This window comes from Meriones unguiculatus, chromosome X (assembly GCF_030254825.1).
Source record: "Meriones unguiculatus strain TT.TT164.6M chromosome X, Bangor_MerUng_6.1, whole genome shotgun sequence".
NCBI classification, from domain to species: domain Eukaryota; kingdom Metazoa; phylum Chordata; class Mammalia; order Rodentia; family Muridae; genus Meriones; species Meriones unguiculatus.
In genome coordinates, this window is record NC_083369.1 from 32728320 (window position 1) to 32746925 (window position 18606).

At 38.5% G+C, this 18606-nt stretch overlaps 1 protein-coding gene and 1 pseudogene across 2 annotated transcripts in view; one reads left to right on the forward strand and one right to left on the reverse strand.

The window, feature by feature from the left end:
* Positions 1 to 18606, forward strand: part of Clcn5 (chloride voltage-gated channel 5) — a 191609-nt gene that overhangs the window by 94095 nt on the left and 78908 nt on the right. The window lies entirely within an intron of this gene.
* LOC132650270 (small nucleolar RNA SNORA40) lies at positions 4271 to 4351 on the reverse strand (annotated as a pseudogene).

The window sequence follows — 18606 nt, forward strand, 5'->3', positions numbered from 1 at the left end:
TGAACTGTAGTTTCATGTGCTTGTGCACCATCATGTGGATGCAACAAACTGAACCCCAGTTTTCTGGGGAAAAAAGCAAGTTCTTTTAATGACTGGGCCATCCATCTCCTTATCCCACTTACAGGGTATTTCTAACCAGTGTTTTCTTTTGAGTAAACTGCTCTTTGGTCTACTTAAGTTTTTTTGTTTTTTGTTTTTTTGTTTTTTTAATTTTTAAGAGCAGTTTTAGGTTTATCACAAGAGCTGACTGGAAAATATTAACAAGTTGTTACTAATGGTGAACCAAAGTTAATACATTGTAATATGTTGCAAAAGTCCATAGTTTATATTAGAGTTCCTTCTTTTTTTTACTTATTTGTTTGAGACATTGTCTTGCTGTAGAGCATAGGCTGGTTTAGACCTCAAGATCCTCCTGTCTCAACTTCCTGAGTTTAAAGGACTGCACCGTAACGCATGCCATTTTTTTTGGAGACAGGTTCTTATTATGTTGTCTACTGTAGACTGGAGCTTCTGTGCTTTAGCTCTCAAGTATTTGGCTACATAGGCAAGTACCAGTGTGCTTGGCAGGGCTTCTTTCTATGTGTATAGCCAATGGGTCCAAACACCATATATATATATATATATATATATATATATATACACACACACACATATTATATACATATCTATGATATATACATATATATGTATATATGTATATGATATATATGTGTATATATCATGTAATGTATGATATATATGTATCTTATATGTATATGTGCATATGTATATATGTAAATATATATGTATATACATATGTATATACATACATGCATGCATACATGTACATATATGTATATATGTACAAACATATATGTACGTATGTGTACATATATATATATATATATACATATGTATCATATATATCATCATGAGCATATAGAAACACATGCACAAAAAATAATAATGACTGAAAATTTTCAACAAATAATGATCAATACCAAACATAAATGCAGAAAGCTCAAAATACATCAAAGCAGATAAATGTCTCTACCCCACACAAAAAAAAAAGCCTGGATCTAGATATATTAAATCCAAACTATAGAAAATCAAAATGAAAGAATGGAAAGAAGGGCGAAAATGGTGGTATGTGGTAAAAACTAAAATTTTAACACTGAAGAGATAAATCAAAGCAGAAATATCTAAACTCAATCACATTTGTATTGACTGTATAAGTAGAGTAAAATTAGAGAAGAGGAAGAGGAATAAGTGTTTGCATCTGAAAGGCTCCCCCAAGCTTATTGCTGAAAGCCTGACTCCCAAAGCAGTAGTATTCACAGGGGAAGCTTGTGCAAGGTGATTGGATTGTGAGACTCTGACTTCTTAAACAGATTAATCCATCAGTGAATTCATGTATATATGTGTGTATATATTCACTGTCTACCATTATAACATCATCAGTTCCCTGCCTCTTCACTTTATTCTCACCTACTCTAAATCCATATTTTATTGTCTCCACAGTTTTGTCTTTTCTAGAATGTACATCTTGGAATTACATAGTTGCCACCTTTTCACAAAGCCCCCCCCCTTTTTTTAACTTATTCTTCCACATTTAAGGTGCAGCCATGTCTTTACATGGTGTATGATTCCTTTTTATGTTTTGTTGTATTTGACTTGCTAATGATCTATTCAATATTTTCATATCTATGTTCATAAGAGATACTGGTTTATAGTTTTCTTATGATTTCTTTTATGTAATTTTGATGTCAGGCTAATGCTGGCGGCATAGAATGAAGGAGATTATAGAATATATACATGATTCCTGATCAAATGTGTAGTATAGTAAAATACACTGGTTGAACTCATTTGTGTTTTCTGATTTGAAATTTTTCTACTGATTCAGTTTATTTAAATGAGTGTAGGCCTGATTTCACAGTCTAGTTTTTCTTATATTAATTTCAGTGGATTCATTTTATTTTTCAAGATTATTAATTTTTCATCTAGGCTTTAATAAACATGTAGACACAAAACTGTTAACAATATGTCTTTATTATGTTTTAAATTTCCATGAAACCAATAGTGAAGCCCTTTTTCCATTTATTTTTATTTTTTTAAGATACAGTCTTGCTATATAGCTTAAGCTGTCCTTGAGCTTCCTATGTAAACCAGGTTGGCCTTTGACTCAAGATTCTCTTGCTTTAGCCTTCTAAGTTCTAGGATTGAATGTATCATCATACCCAGCTTTGATTTGTCTTTGATATTAGTGAATCGTATCCTTTGGTTTTTTGTTTTGTTTGGTTTGGTTTGGTTTGGTTGATCTGACTAGAAGTTTAGTAATCTTTTCAAAGAACAAGCTTTTTATTTTGCTGACTTTTTCTGTTGATTTCTGTTAGACAGCTTTCCATCACTGTGACAATATATTAGCAAGAAATCGACTGGAAGGAACACATGTTTACTCTGGTTCGTATTTCAAAGAATCTGTAGTTTGCTAGGTCCACTACTTTTGATCCCAAGTAAAGCAGACCACCATGGCATGTAAAACATATTAGAACAAAACTGCTCCTTTCGTGATGGCTGGAAAACAAAGAAAGCAAGGAGGGAGCCCAGTGCTTGACATAAGTTGCTAGAGTGCTATGCGTAGTTGCTAGAGTGCTTGCCTTCACATGCAAGATGGCCTGGGTTCAGTCCCTGGCACTGAAAAGAAATGCTGTATTCTTGTAGGACATGGAGTGAAGTTGGCCTACCTCCAGTAGTTTCTACTACCTCTCAGTAATGGTGTCAAAATATGAACTCCTTGATAGATTAATCTGTTAAAGAGGTCAGAGTCTCACAATCCAATCATCTTGCACAAGCTTCGCCTGTGAATACTGCTTTGGGAGTCAGGGTTTCAACAATAAGCTTGGGGGAGCCTTTCAGATGCAAACACTTATTCCTCTTCCTCTTCTCTAATTTTACTCTACTTGAACAAGTCAGCTTGTTCAAGTTTCCTAAAGTAAAAAAAAAAAAAAAAAAAAAAAAAATTTACCACATTTTACCTTTCCTGCTTCTCTTTCTATTCTTTCATTTTTATTTTCTTTTTTCCTTTCTTTTTTTGTGTGTGTGTGTGTTGTAGAGGCATTTATCCTCTTTGGTATATTTTGAGCTTTCTGCATTTATATTTGGTATTGATTATTAGTTTTAGGAAATTCCTGGTCATAATTATTATTTCTTATACATGTGTACATGTGTTTGTGTATGCACATGTACACATGTTGTAGAGGCCAGAGGAGGAATACAGGTATCATATTATTTTCACTCTCTACCTTACTTCTTTCAGGCAGGAACTCTCACTTAGCCTGGCTTGCTGATTTGGCTAGGGAGGCTGGCCAGCACACTCCCATGATCTACCTGTCTCTGAACCCTGATGCTGCAGCTGCAGCTACAGACACATGCAGCCATATCTAGTTTTTTTCCCATGGATGGTAGGGATTTGAATTCAGGTCTGGCTCCATGCACTTTTACACAGTGAACCCTTTCCCAATTGAAATCATTATTACCACCCATTCCTTCTGTTCTTAATTCTTCTCTGATAGTCCTGCTGTATATGTGTTTCATCTTCCCTAATTATGCCATAGTTCTTGCACAGTATGATTGCTAATTATTTTTTCTCTTTGAACTTGGTGTGGCAAGTTTCTTTAGTAAAATTTTTATTCTTACCACATTTTTTTCCTTTGCTGTGTCCGATCCATTCATGAACCCATCTAAGGAGTTTTTTAATTTCTGTTACAATGTTTTTGATGTTTAGTATTTCTTTTTCTTGAAAAGTCAATAAATTTTTATTTGAGGGATTTCATATGCAATTCCTTTGCTGTCCAGCCAGGTCACTGAAGTTTAAGAGTTCTCAAGAGATTCGCCTTTCAAAGAACTGATGCTTAACCCAGTTGTGCTTCCAGCCCATAATTCTTTCAGTCTTTTATCTCTCTATGAATTAAAGATGTATTAATGACAATGTCAAAGTTCTCTATTGGAGGTATTTGGCATTAATTTCTTCAAGCAGTTCACTTTCAGAATAATTTTTAAGATATATTTGCCTCTCACTTCCTGACATCCCACATATCTCTTAAGAACTGAGATTAGATCATACTCATTCCTATCATACTGAGAATACTATGGATCTGTGAATAGAATATGGAAGTGCTACACTGAAACCAAGTGTCTATTCAGGGTAAGGTAAGCATCTTCAACACTTGACCTCATGCTGGAAACAAACTTCATTTTCAGTACTATCATTCTTTTGAATTGTTTTCTGTATCATATTCCTTCTTATATGTATCAAAATTCATGCTGAACAATGAGATTTGGGTTTCAAGAAAGGATTTATTTATTTATTTAAATACTTCCTTTTTTTAGATTAAATATGTAATTACACCACTTCCCTTCCTTATTCTTCTGACAATCCCTCCTTTTCTGTGGGTATAAGAATACAATTTAGAGTAAAGTTAGGATTATTCTGGTTTGGTAAAGTGGTGGTTGTAGGTTCTCCTGTAAGATCTAAGACTTCACTAGCCCTTGTTAGTTGGCTAGGTTTCCAGTAACAATAGTGGTTTCTGTCTTGTGGAGAGAGTCTTAAATCAGAGTAGATGTTGGTTACCACAAAGATATGTAATCCACTACTACACTCTTAAGAGTATTGTACCATTCTGATCATCATTGTGGTTTGTAGGTGTCATAGTTGATTAAGACTGTTGTTTTCTTCCCTCCTGTGGAAACTTGTTTGACCATTTATTCGTTTAGTGTGAGTATTGCAGCTCTATTTACAATACCTAGAGAAAAGAACCAACCTAGGTGTCCACCAACAGATGAGTAGACAAGAAAAATGTGGCACATATACACAATGAAATAATAGTCTGCTGGGGGAAAATGAGATCATGAGATTTGAAGGTTGATGAATGGACCTGGGAAAGATGATACCGAATGAGGTAACTCTAGCCCAGAAAAACAAACATTGTATGTTAACTCTCAGATAAAGCTTTAAATATCTTGCATGTTTAACGTAGAAAACAAGAAGAAAGCAGGAAGCTAAAATAGAGCCTTCTAGGCACTGTGGCATGATAAGGGAGGGAAGATAGATTATACTTAAAATGAAAACAGGGAGGTGGAATACTGGAGATGTAAAGGCTTAAGCAGGGAGAGGTGAAGGAATGTAGGGGATGGTAGGGGGTGGAGTAGAGAGTTAACACAAAGGGAGGCTGTATAAACCATATGAAAGCTTACTATCTCACAACTCAATTGATAAATTACTTGGAAGATAGTAGATGTCAAATGAAAGAAAATGGGAGTATACTGAGAGTAAAAGGATTATTGGGATTGAGGAGGTGAAGATGAAGGAGTTGTGGGTAGGTTAGTTAGAATTCAGGATGTATGCAAAGCCTTGTGGAACCCTACTAAGCTAATTTCAACATTTGACTTAAAAAAAGGAGAGTTCAAATGGAATTACTCTGTTTGGATGGACAATGTTGCTCTTAGAAATACATTGATAGAAAATGAAAATTGCAGTGCAAGGTGTGGGATACCTCTTTGGGAGTTATATGTTCTTCATGTCTGGGATAAATATGATATTCTGTGTTCTTTTAAATTTTGTTGTACTCTACATATTTACTTTTTTAGACATGGTCTTACTCTGTAGCCCAAGCTGTATTAGAACCCACTATGTAGCCCAGGCTGGCCTTGAATTTGTATTGATCCTCCAGCCTCTTTTTGTTTGTTTTTGTGAGATAGAGCCTTAATATGTACTCCAGGCTGGTCTTGAGTTCTTGGCAATTTTCCTGCCTTAGCCATAGTAGTAGGATGTGTACCACATCTACATTTGTGTTCTTTTTAAAAGTCTGGAATGTTTGTAGTGTAGTATATTTTCTAATGCTGTGTTTTCTGTTATAATGTCTACAATTCCCTCAATTACCAACTAAAAAGTGATTCTTGTAGTTTTTTGTTTTGTTTTGTTTTGTTTGCTCTTGGTTTATCAAGATGTTTTCTAATATTCTTGATCCATTGTCACAGTCTCTTGTTAATCTAATGCTAGTAAATTTTGATTATCATTTCTTTATAGAAGACTAAAATTGATAAGACTAAGCCTGTCTTTTCTTTTTCCTTCAAGACAGGGTTTCTCTGTGTAACCTTAGTTATTCTGGCCTCACTTTGTTGATCAGGCTGGACTTGAACTCACAGAGATGTGCCTGCCTCTGCCTCCACAAGTGTTGGGATTGGCCTCTGCCATATTTTATTGAAGAAAATACATACAATAATAACTCTGCCTACTTGTTCATTTAGATCAATTTCAATAGTACGATATCAAGTTATATAAAGGTAGCCATGGGGACTTTAGGTTAGAATGGTCTCTATTTATAGAGTCACAATGGCCACAATGTTCTCTATAATACTAACTACTTAGGAGGCTGAAGCAAGATGACCATGAGTTCCAGGCCAGCCTTGTCTACATACTGAGTTCTGAGTCCATTTGGGCTTCATAAAAAGACACCCCCCCAATCTCAAACAAAACAAAATTATAATATATGGACCTAAAAAATTCAAATTAGATTTTTTATTCTTGAAATATTTAGACTTTCTAATAATGCATTGGCTATGTCATGTCCAGAAGATGACATTTTTCAAAAAAATTATTAATTATACTTTATTTACTTTCTATTCCCCCTGTAGCTCCCTCCCTCTTCTCCTCGAAATCCCACTCTCCCTCCCCCTTCTCCACGCATGCACCTCCCCAAGTCCAGTGATAGGGGAGGTCTTCCTTTCCTTCTGATCCTAGTCAATTAGGTCTCATCAGGAGTGGCTGCATTGTCTTCCTCTGTGGCCCGGTAAGGCTGCTCCCCCCTCAGGGGGAGGTGATCAAAGAGCAGGCCATTCATTTTCTGTCAGAGACAGTCCCTGTCCTCATTACTATGGAACCCACTTGGACATTGAGATGCCATTGGCTACATTTGTGCAGGGGTTATAGGTTATTTCCATGCATGGTCCTTGGTTGGAATATCAGTCTCAGAAAAGACTTCTGTGCCCAGATTTTTTGGTTCTGTTGCTCTCCTTGTGGAGCTCCTGTCGTCTCCAGGTCTTGCTATTTCCCACTTCTTTCATAAGATTCCCTGTACTCTGCCCAAAGGTTGGCCATAAGTCCCAGCATCTGCTTTGATACCCTGCAGGATAGAGCCTTTCAGAGGCCACCTGTGGCAGGCTCCTGACTCGTTCCCTGTTTTCTCCTTCTCATGTCCATCCTCTTTGCCTTTCTGAATGGAGATTGAGCATCTTACCCAGGGTCCTCCTTCTTGCTTAGTTTCTTTAGGTGTATAGATTTTAATAAGCTTATCCAATATTATATGTCTAATATGCACTTATGAGTGAGTATATACTCTGTGTGTCCTTCTGCTTCTGGGACACCTCACTCAAGATGATTTTTTCCAGTTCCCACCATTTACCTGCAAATTTCATTATCTTTGTTTTTTATTGCTGAGTAATATTCCATTGTGTAGATATACCACAATTGTTGTATCCGTTCCTCAGTTGAGGGGCATCTGGGTTGTTTCCAGATTCTGGCTATTACAAATAAAGCTGCTACAAACATGGCTGAGCAAATGTCCTTATTGTGTACTTGAGCCTCTTTTGGATATATGCCTAGGAGTGGTATAGTTGGATCTTGAGGAAGCGCTATTTCGAATTGTCTGAGAAAGCACCAGATTGATTTACAGAGAGGTTGTACAAGTTTACATTCCCACCAGCAATAGAGGAGGGTTCCCCTTTCTCCACAACCTCTCCAGCATGTGTTGTCACTTGAGTTTTGGATCTTAGCCATTCTGATGGGTGTAAGCTAAAATCTTAGTGTTGTTTTAATTTGTATTCCCCTGATGACTAAAGAGGATGAACATTTCTTTAAGTATTTCTCTGCCATTCGATATTCCTCTATTGAGAATTCTGTTTAGCTCTATACCCCATTTTTTAATTGGATTACTTGATTTGTTGCTGTTTAACTTCTTGAGTTCTTTATGTATACTGGAATCAGTCCTTTGTCAGATATAGGGTTGGTGAAGATCCTTTCCCGATCTGTAGATCTCAATATAAAACCAGACACACTAAAGCTGTTAGAAGAAAAATGGGAGAAGAGCATTGAACTCATTGACACAGGAGATAACTTCCTGAACAGAACACCAACAGCACAGGCTCTAAGAGCAACAATCAATATATGGGACCTCATGAAACTGAAAAGCTTCTGTAAGGCAAAGGACACTGTCGTCAGAAGATGATATTTTATAGTTCTTTTTTTTTTTTAAATCTCTTGACTCTTGTATTCTTTTCACTCTATCCTTCACTTTGTTCCTTGAGTCATAGAGGGTTTGCTATAAATGTCCTTTTGGGGATGAAAACTCAGTTATGACTTATTTTCAAGCATCTTGGGCACTCTTGTATTTGTATGTATTACCATTTGTTTGAAGAGAAAGTTTCTCTGATTACAACTTAGAATAGCATTTGTTTGTATGCTACTCTAGGTATGCTACTCTAGAGATAGGTATTTAGAAGCCATCTTGATAGGTATTAACTTAGCTAAATAATAGTAGTAAGCTCCCCTTTAGGGCATAAGACTTCTCCTTCCATGGGTTATTAACTGTATTTTTAACCAGGCATGAATTCCCTTTGTGGCAGCAGGCCTCGGAACCAAGTAGAGAGACTGCTTGGTTGCATTTCTTGTAGTCATTCCACTGTTGCACATTAGAACACATTTGCCTGGTGGGTTGGTATTGTAGGTCCTAGGGTCCTCATCTAGACCATTTATGTCTTTTCTCCCATTAGTGTACATTGAAGCATCTGACATGATGAGAGCATGTCAAGATAGAGGAAGCTTCCAACATAGTTACAGTTTGGTTCATGTCTCTTACATATGATGTTTTCAGCAATGGATCTTATCAACTAGTTCTGGTAGGCAACCAAAAGGTATGGTAATAGCCTGTACTGTCTTGGGAGCCTCTGTCCTCCTTGACCAACAGCTTATGAGGAAGTATTTCATACCAGGTACTGGAAGTTTTGTTTACTATTTCATAGCTATTAGAGATAGCATTATTCAGCCATGCAAAATGACTATCACCCTTTATATTTTTAGTTGGCTTTTCAAGTAGTAGGTTTTCCTTTAAGTTAACTCTTCATTTGAGTTAATACTCTCTCTTCACCCCCTCATCTCTTCCACCCTGCTGCCCCTCTGCTTCTTAAATTTCCTCTCTGTTTTTGACATCACCTGTGTTGTATTTAACTTCTCTCTTGAATTGTGCTCTCCCTCAATGACAGTATTCTAGTTTCCCGGCTTTTGAAGCTATCCTAAATTAAACACACACACACACACACACACACAAATTAAAGATCAGAAGCTAGGATCTGCATATGAGAGTGAATATGCCATCCATGTTTGTCTTTCTGGACACGAGTTACTTCACTCAGTTCCAGCTACTGACTTGCAAGTTTCATGATTTCATTTTTTTAAAAATATAAGTATCATATTTTCATTTTCCATTCATCTGTTGATAGATAGCCAGACAGTTTTTATTACTTAGCTGTTGTGACTAGAACAGCAGTGAATATTGTTGAGGAGGTATCTCTTTAGGATGTTTTAGAATCCATCAGGTATATTTTCAGGAGTGACATATCTGGCTCATTTGATAGATTGGTTTTTAGCTTTTTGAGGAACCTCTACACTGATTTCCATAGTGGCTGCAATAGTTTGTACTCTTTGCAGTGAATAAAGGTTCATATCTCCCATTATCTTCTTCAGCACTTTTGTTATTTGATCTTTATTTCTTTGTTTCTTTCTTTCTTTTTCTTTCTTCCTTCCTGTCTGTCTGTCTTTCTGGCTATCTTTCTCCCTTGATCCTTCCTTCCTTTCTGTCTTCCTTCCTTCCTGGCTTTCGTTCTTTCTCTCTTTCTCTCTTTCTTTCTTTCTTTCTTTCTTTCTTTCTTTCTTTCTTTCTTTCTTTCTTTCTTTCTGTTTTTGTTAGTTTTTCTGTGTCATTAGGTTTGTTCCTATGCTAAACTTGATACCTCCGCTCCGCCCCCCCCCCCACCCTCCTGGTATGTTTTTCCTCAACCCTGGCTTTGAATAGAGTGGGCATATAGCAGATAGTTTTATATCTGTGCTGCCATTACTTTCAGTATCACAGTTCGGGAATTTTGAGATTTCATTTTAAGTAATATACTTACTGTTTTATTTCAAATATATGTAATATTTGCAATGCCTCTTTCCCTGTGTCTTAGTAGTTCTTCCATTGCTGTGAAGAGGCACCATGGCCAAGGCTACTTATAGGAGAAAGATTTTATTGGGACTTATGGAGTTTCAAAGGTTGAGTTCATGAACATTATGGTAGGATATGTGGCAGTGGACAGATAAGCATAGTGCTGGAGCAGTGGCTCGGAATTTACATCCTTGATCCACATACAGGAGGCAGAGAGATAACTATTGGTGGTGCGGGCTTTTGAAAGCACATAGCCAGTCCTTAGTGACACACTGCCTCCAACAAGGCCATACCCCCTAATCCTTCCCATTCAGTTCCATAAACTGGGGACCAAGCAAGTAAATACTTAATTCTAGGGGGACCAAGCAAGGAAATATATAATTCTAGAAATACATAATTTCTAATTTTTTAATTTATTACAATTTATTTACTTTGTATTCCAGCTGTAGCCCCCTCCCTTATTCCCTCCCAATCCTATCCTCCTCCCTCTTCTCTTCCCATGCCCCTCTCTCAGTCCACTGATTGGAGAGGTCCTCCTTTTCTTCCATCTGATCCTAGCCTATCAGGTCTCCATCAGGACTGGCTGCGTCATCTTCCTCTGTGGCCTGGAAATGTTGACCCTCGTCAAGGGTAGGTGATTAAAGAGCCAGCCATTAAGTTCATGTCAGAAGAGTCCTTGTTCTCCTTACTAGGGAACCCACTTAGAGACTGAGCTGCCATGGGCTACATCTGTGCAGGGGTTCTAGCTTATCTCCTGGGTAAGGTGCTCAGTCCTCATTCAGAAAGGCAAATGGGGTAGACATCGGAAGAGGTAGAAAGCAGTGAACAGGACAGGAGCCTACCCCAGAGGGCCTCTGAAAGACTCTACCCAGCAGGGTATTGAAGCAGATGCTGAGACTCCAAGCCAAACTTTGGGCAGAGTGCAAGGAATCTTATGAAAGAAAGGGGAGACAGAAAGACCTGGAGGGTGACAGGAGCTCTACAAGTAGAGGAACAAAAAGTCTGAGCACGGGGTTCTCTTCTGAGACTGATACTCCAGCCAAGGACCACTCATGGAGATGGCCTGGAAACCCTGCATAGAGGTAGCCCATGGCAGTTCAGTGCCCAAGTGGGTTCCATAATAATGGGGACAGGGACTGTCTCTGACAGAAAATGAATGGCCTGCTCTTTGATCACCTCCCCCTGAGGGGGAAGCAGTCTTGCCAGGCAAACGAGGAAGACAATGAAGCTATTCCTGATGAAACCTGATAGACTAGAATCAGAGGGAAGGGGAGGAAGCCCTCCCTTATCAGTGGACTCGGGGAGGAGCATGGGTGGGGAAGAGAGAGGGAGAGTGAGATTTGCAGGGGAGGAGGAAGGGAGCTACAGGGGGGATAGAAAGTGAGTAATAAAAGTAAAATAATTAAAAAATAATATACTGAGTATTTTTATTTAAGGGGTCATGTGTTTTGTTACCTCAGTCACATATTGGCTTATATATTTGTTTTTGCTGAATAAGTTAGTTGATATGGCAAGATTAATTTCTTTGAGCCAAAATGTATCATAATAAAAGATGATGACAGCAAGTAATACCACAAACTAACACCACCCTGTCCACACCCACCAGCTGGCTCTTGTCTTGGTGTTAGTACAAATTCTGGGAAGGTGTTCTCCTTCCCCTTTCCCTCTTCTACTTTTTTAAAAAAAAATCAATTCTTTTATTTTTTTATAATTTTAATATAATTTAATTATATAATAATCATTTCTCCTTTCTCTTTCTCCAAATCCTCCCATGTGTTCCTCTCTGATCTTTTTTTCAAATTCATGTTCTCTTTTTTGTTTTTATTACATACATATATGAATATTATATACATACATATTCCCAAATCTATAAAGGTAATAGTAAATTTTATTGGCAGTGGCTTTAATTCTCCCACCAAAAGACATAGTCTGTCTGAATGAATCAAGAAACAAAACCCCTGATGGCTAATGAGGTTGAGCATTTCTTTAAGTGTTTCTCTGCCATTCGATATTCCTCTGCAGATAATTCTCTGTTTAGCTCTGTACCCCATTTTTAATTGGATTACTTGATTTTTTTGTTGTTTAACTTCTTTAGTTCTTTATATATGCTGGATATTAGCCCTCTGTCAGATATAGGGTTGGTGAAGATCTTTTCCCAATCTGTAGACTGCCGTTTTGTTCTGAGAACAGTATCCTTTTCTTTACAGAAGCTTTTCAATTTCATGAGGTCCCATTTATTAATTGTTGCTCTTAGAGCCTGTGCTGTTGGTGTTCTGTTCAGGAAGTTGTCTCCTGTTCCAATGAGTTCAAGGGTATTCCCCACTTTTTCTTCTAACTGATTTAATGTGTCTGGTTTTATGTTGAGGTCTTTGATCCACTTGGAATTTAGTTTTGTGCAGGGTGATAAGTATGGATCTATTTGCATTTTTCTACATGTAGACTTCCAGTTAGACCAGCACCATTTGTTGAAGATGCTGTCTTTTTTCCATTGAATGGATTTGGCAAAACAACCCTAAGATTTCACCTTACACCCATCAGAATCGTTAAAATCAAAAACTCAAGAGACAACACATGCTGGAGAGGTTGTGGAGAAAGGGGAACCCTCCTCCACTGCTGGTGGGAATGTAAACTTGTACAACCACTCTGGAAAGCAATCTGGCGCTTTCTCAGACAACTAGGAATGGCGCTTCCTCAAGATCCAGCTATACCACTCCTAGGCATATATCCAAAAGATTCTCAAGTACACAATAAGGACATTTGCTTAACCATGTTTGTAGCAGCCTTATTTGTAATAGCCAGAAGCTGGAAACATCCCAGATGCCCCTCAGTGGAGGAATGGATGCACAAATTGTGGTATATCTACACAATGGAATATTACTCAGCAATAAAAAACAAGGAAATCATGAAATTTGCAGGTAAATGGTGGGATCTGGAAAAGATCATCCTGAGTGAGCTATCCCAGCAACAGAGTGATGCACATGGTATATACTCACTCATATAAACATATTATATAGGATAAACCTACTAAAATCTATACACCTAAAGAAACTAATCAAGAGGGAGGACTCTTACTAAAATGCTCAATTCCTACCCAGAAAGGCAAAGAGGCCGGGCATCAGAAGAAGGAGAAAAGAGGGAACAAGTCAGGAGCCAGACACAGAGGACCTCTGAAAAGCTCTGCCCTGCAGACTATTAATGTAGATACTGAGACTTATGGGCAACCTTTGGGCAGAGTGCAGGGAATCTTAGGAAAGAAGTGGGAAACAGTAAGATCTGGAGAGGACAGGAACTCTGTAAGGAGAGCAACAGAACCAAAAAAATCTGAGCACAGGGGTCTTTCCTGAGACTGCTATTCCAACCAAGGTCTATGCATGGAGATAACCGAAGACCCCTGCACAGATGTAGCCCATGGCAGTTCAGTATCCAAGTGGGTTCCATTGTGATAGGAACAGGGACTGTCTCTGACATGAACTGATTGGCCTGCTCTTTAATTACCTCCCCGTGAGGGGGAAGCAGCATTACCAGGCCACAGAAGAGGACAAGGCAGCCACTCCTGATGAGACCTAATTGACTAGGATCAGAAGGAAGGAAAAGAAGTCCTCCCCTATCAGTGGACTTGGGGAGGGGCATGCATGCAGAGGGTGGAGGAAGGGAGGGATTGGGACGGGAGGAGGGAGGGAACCAAGGGGGGGTGGATACAAAGTGATTAAAGTGTAATTAATAAAGAAAAATAAAATTAAAAAATCAAAATAAAAGAAAAAAAAAGAAACAAAACCCCTTTCTTTTTTAACTAAACCACCATTATTGAAACTAGTAGTAAAATGTTTTCCCAGCTGGTTCCACCTTTGCCTTTTCTAACAGCTGCCACACTTGCTTCCTAAAACAATATTTTTATCATTTTCTCTTTAGAAACCATAGAGATCCATTTGGCTTCCCAAGTCCTTCAATTTCTCCCAGACATCTTACTTGTATTCTAGTTCAGAGTAAATGCTTAACTAACATGTATGTACAAGGCTTTGGTCACCTCATTTCCAGGGCCTGAAATACCTTTCTTTTCTATGGAGCTTCTCACCTTTCCTCCATTGTCTAAATGCCAACTGTATTCTTATTCTAACAGCCCAGCACAGCTGTTGTGTCATTTAAGGCTTTCCCACACCTAAATCATAAATTCCTTGAGAGGTAGTGACAGCGCCATAAGCTCCTCTTGTATCCCCAGGTTGCCTCCCTGTTAGTGCAGGGTAAAGATTTGTTACTTATCAACCACACACATGTGTTGATAAGCTGTTAACCCTTCCTCCTCAATTGGAATTTACTGCACTTAACATTTATTGAACACTTATTCTGAGACAACGTGAACTTGTTGGAACAACATAAATGGAGTCATCGCGTAATCAGAAGACTAAAGTGAAAGAAACTGCTGTTCACATGGGAGTTTGAATAAAGAGAGTATTGAAGGAAAAGCCTGTTTGAGCTGCTCTTAGATGGATTCGGTAGCATTTTATCAGATTAAAATGGCTTGGGGCTGGGGGATAGGCAGGACTCTACATAAAGCAGTTGGCTTTTGTAAAGACACAGAGGCATAGAAGAACAGTCATTTCCTCTACATGTATAGAGGATTTGTTTGAGAGCTCCTCCCCAATATTTCAAGTTCTTCTTTTCTTTTCCTTCCCTCCTTCCCTCCTTCCCTCCTTCCCTCCTTCCCTCCTTCCCTCCTTCCCTCCTTCCCTCCTTCCCTCCTTCCCTCCTTCCCTCCTTCCCTCCTTCCCTCCTTCCTTACCTTTTTCTCTTTCTCTCTTTCTCTCTTTCTCTCTTTCTCTCTTTCTCTCTTTCTCTCTTTCTCTCTCTCTCTCTCTCTTTCTTTCTTTCCCTCCCTCCCTCCCTCCCTCCCTCCCTCCCTCCCTCCCTCCCTCCCTCCCTCCTCCTTCTTCCTTCTTTCTTTCCTTTCTTTCTTCTTTCTTTCGTTTTTTTTTTTTTTTTTTTCCAAGACAGGGTTTCTCTGTGTAGCCTTGGCTGTCCTGCACTCATTTGGTAGACCAGACTGGCTTCAAACTCACAGAGATCCACCTGCCTCTGCCTCCCCAAGTGCTGGGATTACAGTCAAGTTCTTTAGATAAAATATAAAATACAGTACTTGCATACAACCTATATACATCTTTCTTATTTCACTTTCAAGATTCTATAGATTATTTCTGATATTTAATAAAATGTAAATGCTATGAAATTGTTATACTTTATTGTCTATGTAATAATTACAAGAAGTAAACATGTCATTTCATCACTACAGAACTGATATTTTAAAGACATTTTTGATCTGTAGTTGGTTGAACTGGCAGATAAACACTCAGAGAGTGAACCTGTTGTGGCTTATTTGATATATAACAAATTTGTCGGAGTGACGGTGGGCATATGTCAGTTCTGCTACAAACATATCAACCATATAACACTCTCAACACTTTACCTCTCCTTAGCCTTCTATTGCCTGACAAGTTCTACATGCAACCCCAGAATTAGATGGAGAAATAAACAAATCAATCCCTCCTCCTAATGTTATTCCTGGTATGCTCCAAATTTTGGCTGACTTTGGGCTTTTAGCCATGTACAGGTTTGATTTCCTCCAGATATACCATTTTTTATTTTTTTATTGAAACATCATAATGAAGTCACGAGGTATTATGGAAAGATCCCTGGCTTGGAATTCTATTACATGTGAGCTCAAGTATCAACTTTTAAAATATTTTTATTGTTTGTGTGTAGGGCTGACCACTGTAGTTGGATAACCAAAAGATTCAGCAGGTTGTATTTATATATTTGTACATCTATGTATATATGTAACAATAATAATAAAAGAGAAACCAGTTGGAGAGAGTGAGGGGGCTATGGGGAGGTTGGAAAGAAGAAAGAAAAAGGAGATGATGTAATTGTTTTTTAATTAAAATATGTTAAAAGGCAAGTGAGATATCATGTATTTATTTGTTTGCTTTTATTTAGTGGTGCTGGGGCTTGAACCAAGAACTCTCATGGTATGCAAGTGCTGTACTACTCACATGTAATCTTATCCCTTCTAATATTTTTTTCTTTTGAGGCACGCCTTACTATGGTTTTCCAGTCTGGCCTTGAACCTATGCTGTAAGCTTTGAATTTACAACCCTCCTGCTGTCTGGGGTAGCTAGGAATTATAGGCTTCAACCACCTGGCCCGACTCAAATGTCACCTTTAAAAGATTTCGTTTACTCATTCTGATGCTTTGTTTTTTTAAATTGTGAACATCTAACTGTAAATGCTGTATCAAAGTGAATTCTCTGCAGGCGAGTACCACATTCACGTTTATTGATTTCTTTCCTCTGTTGAACTCCTACTCTCCACCTGTTTGCCTTGATTTAAAGGCAGCTTCTTTCATTGGCTCCGTCTTTCTGTGCATTCACTAAGGAAACACTTTATAATCCAAACATTGCAACCAAATGGCTGCTTCAGGAACTTTTAATATGAGATAGCTCAGTTTATCTGGGTTGTTCCATGTCAGTGGGTTACAAGAGTTTATAAGGCCCCTATGGGAAAAATGAGAAGTTTCCCAGCTATCCCTTTGTTGAGTCTTTTTTCCTATGTTATTATTTTGTTGTAATGCATTCTCAGCATAATAGGTACACACATCTGAAACTCTGAATGCAGGATGAATTCCAAAGCCAAACAAATTACTTTTGGACTTCCCATACTTTCTTTCCATGATTTGTGTGGTTAATAGAGTTGCTGGAACTGGTATTTTAAATTGCATTCTGAATGAAAGAAACATAGCCACAGGGAAAGAAAGAAGTAGTCTGTCACCTTAAGAATTATTTAGTTTTCTTTCAGAGGTATCCACCATATGTGTCTCCCAGACATTTAATGTTTGTCCTTCCTTCCTTCCTTCCTTCCTTCCTTCCTTCCTTCCTTCCTTCCTTCCTTCCTTCCTTCCTTCCTTCCTTCTTTCCTTTTTTGAGGCAGATTCTTATGTATATCATACTGGTCTCGAATTCCAGATCCTCCTACCTATTTCTAAGTGCCAGAATTAATGACCTGTGCTACCATGCATGGCTTCATTTAATAAATGTAAATTGATAGAGAAACTGAGTTATACTGCTTTATAAGCCTGTTTTTTTTTTTTTCTCACCAGCTAAAACAGACATGGTTTCTAGTGGAGACTTTTAGAAACCTAGAAAACCTTACTAACTCAGATTGAGGATTTTTTTGTAGGTTCATTGAAAGTATTCTAGAATCAGATAGACTAATTATAAGTATCAATGACACTTTTATGTAAAGGAACATTGGTGCTGGGGTGGGATGAGTGTAAATATCATGCCTTCCTGGGATTTTATGATTTGTATGTAGTTTAATACTTTTGCTACTGTTCTGTTTTTTTTTTCATTCTTGTTTAGTTTTATTTTTTTTTTTTTTCAATGCAGTTTATTCAGGAACATTGAACAATCCTCGGACCCCGGGGAAAGCCAGCCCACAGCTTAAATAGCCTCTGGGTAGCCAACCCAGGCGTGCCACGGGGGCAATGCAGATAGGTCCACATACATGGAAGCAAGCCAGATCCTCGGCCTTAGCCAAATGTGGAGTTGTTCGTGACAGAGAGCACTCACCATCGGGAAGGTGGAAGGTGGAAACCAGCTCCATCTTTAAGGCATAGCATTCCGCAGCTCTCTACAGTTCCCCCTTTTTGTTTTAGACGCATCAGGCAAGAGTAGAGGTCTGATCTCTGATATTAGAAATAAATTGGGACTTTGTACAGATGTTCATTTAGGTGTCATCCACCCAAAGAGCATCAGACCCGTCCGATACCTTTTTCTCAGAGGCGGGACCTGGGGCATCAACCCGCATGCAATCAGACATGCTCTTCTCTGGGTCCAAAGCTGCTGACCCTGAGTGCAGTGCTTAGCCTCGCATCCTGAGCGTATCATTTTAGCTTTTTATGGTATCCAACCATGCTTGGGGAGAATGTCCTGCTTCAATGGCTGTAAAGGCCTGAATGATCATGGCTGCATCACACTGTTGTGAGACTCTAATCTTGCATATATACCACAGGCAAACCAAGGAGACCAACACCAGAAGGTCTGCTAACACTCCCATGCCTGCCCATTCCTTCAGATGATTCATGGCTGCAGCAATCCATGTTGATAATCCTGTGGCTAGTCCCGCGTCCACTCTGGTAGAATTTACTGTGACAATGGCCACTCTCAGCTGCTCCATCGTAGTATCGAATTCTCCAGTCCAATTACCTAAAATATAGCTCGACAATTGTTTAGACAGATTTGCAGCACAGGAAAAATTCTCATGTTGTATGCTAGTGACACAAAGTCCAGCATACTTTCATTGGAATTTTAGGTAAGAACTGGGA